The sequence below is a fragment of the Cnephaeus nilssonii genome (assembly GCF_951640355.1).
Source record: "Cnephaeus nilssonii genome assembly, chromosome: 10".
In the NCBI taxonomy this organism is placed as follows: Eukaryota; Metazoa; Chordata; class Mammalia; order Chiroptera; family Vespertilionidae; genus Cnephaeus; species Cnephaeus nilssonii.
The window spans coordinates 90,060,253-90,068,075 of NC_137081.1; the positions used below are offsets into that span (position 1 = coordinate 90,060,253).

General features: G+C 44.8%; 1 pseudogene across 1 annotated transcript; it reads right to left on the reverse strand.

The window, feature by feature from the left end:
• Positions 1-2,122: 2,122 nt before the first annotated feature.
• LOC307106077 (RNA-binding protein with serine-rich domain 1-like) lies at positions 2,123-3,112 on the reverse strand (annotated as a pseudogene). Its single transcript has one exon. The product of its transcript is annotated as an RNA-binding protein with serine-rich domain 1-like (transcript).
• Positions 3,113-7,823: the final 4,711 nt, after the last annotated feature.

Genomic DNA, 7,823 nt, shown 5'->3' on the forward strand with positions numbered 1-7,823 from the left:
ATTGCTTCTTTCTTCATGCAACTCAATTTTTACCAGAATGAATATAGGAGAAAAAAATGGTGGTTATTCAGACTTGGGTATTTGGCAGACATTTTGATGAAAATGAACAAAGTAAGATTGTCACCTCAAGGAAAATAGTTGAGATTATTTTTGCCAATAATAAATTCCAAGATTTCAAATGAAAATTAGATTTCTGAAAATGTGTATTTGCCAACATGAATATGACAGACAGCTTCACAATATACAAAAATTTTCTGATAAGATTGGCGATGCTGTTAATGATTGTGATTTTTTCATATTATATGTAATTTTACATTATATATACAAACTGTCAAAGTTTGGGAAATCTACATAAATTAATTAATATGTTATAAATGATCAAATCACAATATTATTATAAAATCAGGCATGGATAGAAGGTGTATTAAAATGCAGGCTAGACCAATAAATTTTATCCTAACAAAGTTTAATGTCTTTAAAACTTTTTTTTTTAGATATTGTATTGTAACTAATATTAAGAAAGGAACATTTGTTGAGTTCTATGCAGTTTCAAAAAAGATTATCCACAAAAATCTAAAATGCCTATTCAAATAAATTCTATCTTTTCCAACTACATATCTAGAATGTACTTATACCAAAATACCATATTTCACTTTTCTGAATGTAGATAGAGAATATGGTGGTCCATTATTAAGCCAGACCTTAAAGAAATATAAAGTGGAAACAAATGACAATCTCAATAATTATTTTTAGTATAGTTATTTTCATAAAACATTGCATATATGTTCACAATTACTTTTGAATGACAAATAAATAATTAAAATTTAAAAAATTATTTCTCATAATAATATTGAAAGCTAAAACTCACATAAACACTTTTCAGGGTCCTCAATAAAATTTAAAGAGCACAGCCCTAGCCAGTTTAGCTCAGTGGATAGAGTGTTGGCCTGCGGACTCAAGGTCCCAGGTTCGATTCCCGTCAAGGGCATGTACCTTGTTTGCAGGCACATCCCCAGTAAGGGGTGTGCAGGAGGCAGTTGATTGATGTTTCTCTCTCATCGATGTTTCTAACTCTCTATCCCTCTCCCTTCCTCTCTGTAAATAAAATATATATATATATATATAAATTTAAAAACATTTAAAGAGTATAAAGGGTGTTGAGGCAAAAAAAAAATAGAAACACTGTGCTAAATAACTAAGAAATAAAGAATATGATAAAAGTCCTTTGGATAATCTCTTCTCACCCCCCACTCGGCCCTTATGCACAACCCATGGATACAGACAATAGTGCCTTGAAGGCCAGGTGGGTTTGGGATGGAAGGGGTTAATGGGGAGGAAAAGGGGGACATCTTTAATATTTTCAACAATAAAGATAAATTAAAAAAAATAAAGAGAAATAAAGAAAATGATAAAAATCTTATCAATCTCATTCTTTTTTCCCCTACATTCTAATCCTAGATTTATTCAACACAATTCTTATACTCTACACAACAAAATATAAACACATTATCTGCATTGCTACAAAGTTATAAAAAAATTCAAAACAGAAAATTCATAGTACTGACTGTACAATAATAGCCGGAAAAGCATTGTACCCATTGCCAAGGTAACCCCAAAGACCACCACGAAGGGGGAGAAGGTCTGTGATGACCTTGCCGAGCTCTCAATTTGCTCACCAATTTCAGAGAAAAAGGAGATGTGCCATCTGGATGTATGTACATGAGTACATGCGAAAACAGAACCATTTACAGCAACTGACATGGGATGTTTCTCTAGAGTCAGAAGAACACGCAGGGGAGCAGGCCAGGTTAACGGGAACAGCAGCTGCCCAAGTGCACGCCCCTCCCTGAAGGATCCTCAGCCCCTGAGGCCCCAGGTCATCTAAGCAGTGAAACCTGTGCGCCCTGGCGGGGCGGCGCTGCCACCCGAACCCCGCTCTGCCCCTGCTGGCTCTGCCCCTAAACTCACTCTGGGAGACTGGAAACGTGGGGACTCTAGCCAGGAAGCTGGGGAGCATCTTCCTGGGCACAACCCCAGTGAACACACTTCTGAGGCCCAAGGGCCTGCAGAGGACCCGGCCCGGTGCTCCCGGGAAGCCTGCCCCTGGCTGAGCGTGTGTTTCCTACTCACTGTCCCTGGGCCAGAGGCCAGAGAAGTGACGGAGCTGAGCGGGTGGCCTGGAGGTGTCGGGCAGACTCGGGCGGCTTGCTGACCGGGAGGAACTGGAGCTGGAGCGGCTCCTGGGGCGCCCGCCGGGGAGCGGATCGCCTATGCACAGGGGACCGCGCGGCGGGGAGCGTGACCTTCTCCTCATTCGGGGTGACCGAGGACGCGTGGGAGGTGGTGGCAGCATTCTCCTGGGAGGGCTGAGCCGCCTGGAGTGGCCTAGGCCAGGGAGCCAGCAGGCAGTGGCGGTGATTTCCTGGCCATCGGTTTGTCCTGCATTTATGTGCTTCAGCGCCTCCTCAGCTTCACCTGGATTCTCCAGCTCCCGGAATGCACAGCCTTTAGACAGGGGGGGGGGGGGGGGGTCTAATCTAAAGGCCGGGGTATTCTCCTCCTGCAGGCATGTCCATCATTTAATCTTCCCAGAGGTGGAGAATACCCCATGCTGCGATCCTTGGCCACGTTCCCGGTGAGCCCACCGATGTGTACTCCGGTGGCTTTAGGGGAAGGGCTCCGCCTTTTCCGCCCCTTTTCATCTCTTCTGGGCGGTTGGGTTGGAGTGGGAACCCGCCTGTTGTCACTGCGCCAAGGACCGGGGAGCCAGAGGAGCTGTGGAGCTGGCGCTCGGGATGTGCTGGGACTTCCTGAGCCGCTCGGTGCTGATGAAGAGCTAGAGCCGCTGCTTGAGCCGCTGCCCGTGCTGGAGGCCGAGCTGGACCGAGACCTGCGCTGCTGCTGCCCCGGGAAGCGCTGCGCCTCGTCCGAGTTTTATCCCTGCGATCCTCCTCGCTGGACTCCTGGGGGCCCCTTCATCTTCAGAGCGACCCCCGCACTTCTCAGCAGAACGGTCTTTGCCTTTGGTGGGAGAAGGAGCCCTCGTGCTGGACTTCTTACTATTTTCTTTGACTCCTAGCAAGCGCTTCTTTTTCACTCCTGACAAATCCATTCTCCCCTTCTGAGGTGTTCAACGCAGCAATGGCGGCTCACTCATCTGAACTCTCACTTTAACTTGCGTCAGAGAAACGACCCCGATCGATTGCAAGTTACACCAAAGTGCAGCATCTTCCCGACACCGCGACTTCCTCCCGCTCTCCTCACCACTTGAGGTCGGCGCCCCAATTTCATTCTTTATGAGAAATTCAACTACAAAGCTCTGGGTATGGTTTCTCTTAGTGGCTGTTTTTATATCTCATACGAATATCAACACATTGCATGTGCTTTTATGTCAGTACATCAACCCAATTATTAGCTCTTTGAGAAGAGAGTCCCCGCCTAAATCATCATTTAACAATGTGTTTAACAAGGCTTGGCACTAAGGCTGGCCTCAAAGGTTTAATTGTTGAGGACTGGTTACATTCATTTAAACCTGATTATTGTTTGTTAGACTTATTTTGTTGGTTTAATGTTTTATGGACAGTCTCAGAGGATAAGTTTACAGTGGGGAAAGACTCACTTTATCATCAACTAGAGGCCCGATGCATGGAATTCGTGCAAGAGTAGGCCTTCCTTCCCCAGCTGCCTGCACCGGCTTCCCTCACAGCCCCGGCTTTGTCCAGAAGGTCATCGGGAAGGACGTCCGGTTAATTAGCATAGTACACTTTTATTAGTATAGATAGTTAACTCCTTTGTGTAATAGCCAGGAAGGGAAAGACTGCAGACTCAGGCCACCTATTTAAGAAGAATTTATTTGAGTTAATGACAGTTCTGCAGGTTCTGTTGCTTTTTGTGTCATTCTGGCCAAACTCTATAACTCAAAACAGAGCTGTCTTGCTATCAGCTCTTAACTGTGAGGCCCCATTGCCAAAGCTGTTCAGTTGTCAATGCCCTTATATAAACACTAGAGGCCCAGTGCATGATTGAATCATGCACGTGTAGGGTCCCCTACATGCTTTCACTTTTCGTGTGGAGCTGGGAGCCTGTCCGCTGGTGCACCAGGCCTTTCAGAAGCCTCCGGCTCGGTGGAGGCTTCTGAAAGGCCTGGTGCCGGAGCAGACAGGCACCCAGCTCCCCCACTTTTGATGGTCCGCGGCCGCTGAGGGGGGCTACCCTGCTGTTGAGAGGCGCAGGGGGTGGGACTCCCACCCCCTGCGCCTCTCAACTGCCGCTGAGGGGGCTTCCGTGGGCACCTGGCTACCCTGCCGTTGAGAGGCGCAGCTGGGTATCCACGGCAGGCCCCCTCAGCGGCCATGGATCTGGCAGTTGAGAGGCACAGGGGGCGGGAGTCCCGCCCCCTGCGCCTCTCAACAGCAGGGTAGCCCCACTCAGTGGCAGCAGATCCGTGCCTCTCAATGGCCGGATAGGCCACCCCAAGTCCCGCCCCCCAGCCTCCCACCGCCCAATCGTGGGCGTAGTGGAGTGATGGTAATTTACATGTTACTCTATTATTAGATAGGATGACTCACATGCATTACCTGCAGGCAAGGCCACCATGAGGAGAAGGGCTTCATTTGGGTTGGACTCTGTGAGGAATTTGGGTCACCAGAATGGTGTTTGTATTTTCTATCAGTGTTCAAGTTGGGAGAAAACAATGAACATAAATAATAAGCTGTTTGCCTTATGCTTTGTCTATGGTTTCATCAATAAAATAGGACCACATCAGTGTTTCACTACAGGCTTGAGCATCCATGATGGCCACTTTCTAAAGTTTCAGGAGTTCAAAAAAGAGAGGAACTCTAATTTCATTCATCAGTAGATATGTATCAGTAGTATCTTTTCTGCACACAACCCTGTTTTAGGTACTGGAGGAAACATGGGAGACAGGAAATTCTATCTAATAATAGACAAATATGCAAATTGACCATACCTCCGACACACCCACAAGCCACGTCCACCATACAATCAGAGCGAGTATGCAAATTAACCCAAACCAAGATGGCTACAGCCACAGAGAGCAAGGTTTCCTAGGTAACAGAGGAAGCCAAGCTTTCTGCCAGCCTTTGCAGGGCTAAGCCTCCACTCAAGCAACAAAGTTTCAATTATAGAAGGTAAACAAATTCAAACAAATGGTGGCAGAATGGAGCTTGAGAGAGCAGGCCAGGGTTGCCACCGGCAACAGGGGAAGCAAAGCTTTCCCCACACCCTGGCCGGGCCCACCTGCTTAAGGCAACAAAGTTTCAATTATAACCCCAACACAAATGGCTGTCGGCCTCGGAGGGAGCCCCAGGCTTGGCTCCGCTCCAGGCTACAAAGTTTCAATTGTAGAAGGAAAATAAATTCCAGATACCAGGGCCTCCGCTTGCATTGTCAGGGGGCGTGGCCCGCCTGCAAACCACCACAGGCCCCTCTCTCAGGCGTCCCCACGCCCCAAGGGAACCCCACCCTGATCAGGGACACCCTTCAGGGCAAACCAGCTGGCCCCCACCCCTGTACCAGGCCTCTATCCTATCTAATAAAAGAGTAATATGCAGATTGATCATCACTGCAACACACAATATAGCTGCCCCCATGTGGTCAAAGATCCTGCCCTCATGTGGACACAAGATGGCCACCACAAGATGGCCAGCAGGAGAGAGCAGTTGGGAGGCACCCGACCTGCAAGGGAGGGCAGTTGAGAAGGACCAGGCCTGCAAGGGAGGACAGTTGGAGGTGATCAACCCTGCAGGAGAGGGCAGTTAGGGGTAACCAGGCCGGCAGAGGAGGGAAGTTGGGGGCAAACAGGCTGGCAGCAGAGTGGTTAGGGGGTGATCAGGCTGGCAGGCAGAAGAGGTTAGGGGCAATCAGGAAGGAAGGCAGGCAAGCAGTTGAGAGCCAGTAGTCCTGGATTGTGAGAGGGATGTCCGACTGCCCGTTTAGGCCCGATCCCAGGATCGGGCCTAAACGGGCAGTCGGACATCCCTCCAGCAGTCCCAGATTGGAGAAGGTACAGGCTGGGCTGAGGGACAACCCCGCACCGTGCATGAATTTTGTGCACTGGGCCTCTAGTACAACATAAAGATTATATATATATATATATATATATATATATATATATATATATATATATAATTTTAAATTATATGTAAATATATGTATGTAGATATAAATTACCCACACACATTTCTACACATGGCTATACCATCAGCTGTATTTTATACCTTTAAGTATCCATCTATCATCTATTTATCTATCTATCTATTTTTTTTTATTTTTTTATCTATATTCCTTTAAAACGTTAATTTAGCCCTGACCAGTGTGGCTCAGTTGGTTGGACTTAATCCCTTGTACTGAAGGGTGGCCAGTTCCATTCCCAGTCAGGGAAAATGCCCAGGTTGTGGGTTCAACCCTCAGCAAGGGGCATGCAAGAGGCAAGCAAATGATGTTTCACTCTCACATTGATGTCTCTCTCTCTCTCCCTCTCCCTTCGTTTGTCTCTAAAACTCAATACAAAATCTTTAATATATATATATATATATATATATATATATATATATATATATATATATTAATTTAATATTTACTATTATTGGTATCTAACAAAAAGCTTTCACACAATGGTCAATAAGAAATTATTGATAAAAACAATTAAAAAATCAAACACCTGGAAGCTAAATAGCATGCTATTCAACAATGATTAGGTTACCAAAGAGTTCAAAGAAGAAATAAAAAGCATCATGGCAACAAACAACAATGAAAACACAACAATCCAAAATCTATGGGACACAGTGAAAGCAGTCTTGACCGGGAAGTTCATAGTTCTACAAGCCTACCTCAAAAAACAAGAAAAAACGGTAATAAATTATCTAACCCTACAGCTCAAAGAGTTAGAAAGAGAGCAACAAGAAAAGGCCAGTAAGCAGAGGAAGGAAAAAATAAAGATCAGAAGGAGATAAATGACATAGAGACCAAAAAAGCAATACAAAAGGTCAATAAAACCAAGAGCTGGTTCTTTCAAAGGATAAACATGATTGATGAACCTCTAGCCAGGCTCGCCAAGAAGCAAAAAGAGAGGAACCAAATAAACAAAATCAGAAATGAAAGGTGTGAAGTAACAACTGATCCCACAGAAATACAAATGATTATGAAAAAAAAATATTATGAACAACTCTATTCCAACAAAATGGACAACCTAAACAAAATGGACATGTTCTTAGAAAAATACAAACTCCCAAAACTCAATCAGGAAGAATCAAACAACCTGACTAGGCCGATAACTACAGAAGAAATTGAAGCAGCGATCAAAAATCTTCCAGCAAACAAAAGCCCTGGTCCAGAAGGCTTTACATGGGAGTTCTACCAAGCATTCAAAGAAGAACTAAAACCTATCCTCCTCAGACTATTCCAAAAAATTCAAGAGGAAGGCACACTTCCAAGCTCTTTCTATTAAGCAAGAATTACCCTAATCCCAAAATCAGATAAAGAGACCACAAAAAAAGAGAACTACAGGCCAATATCCTTGATGAACATAGATGCTAAAATTTTCAACAAAGTTCTAGCAAATCGGATCCAGCATTACATTACAAAGATCATACACCATGACCAAGTGGGATTTATTCCAGGGATGCAAGGATGGTAAAATATCAGAAAATCAATAAATGTGATACATCACATAAACAAACTGAGAGACAAAAATCACATAAGCATATCAATTGATGCAGAAAAAGCATTTGACAAATCCAACACCATTTCTTCATAAAAAAATCTCTGCAAAGTGGGAATAGAGGGATCATACCTCAACATAA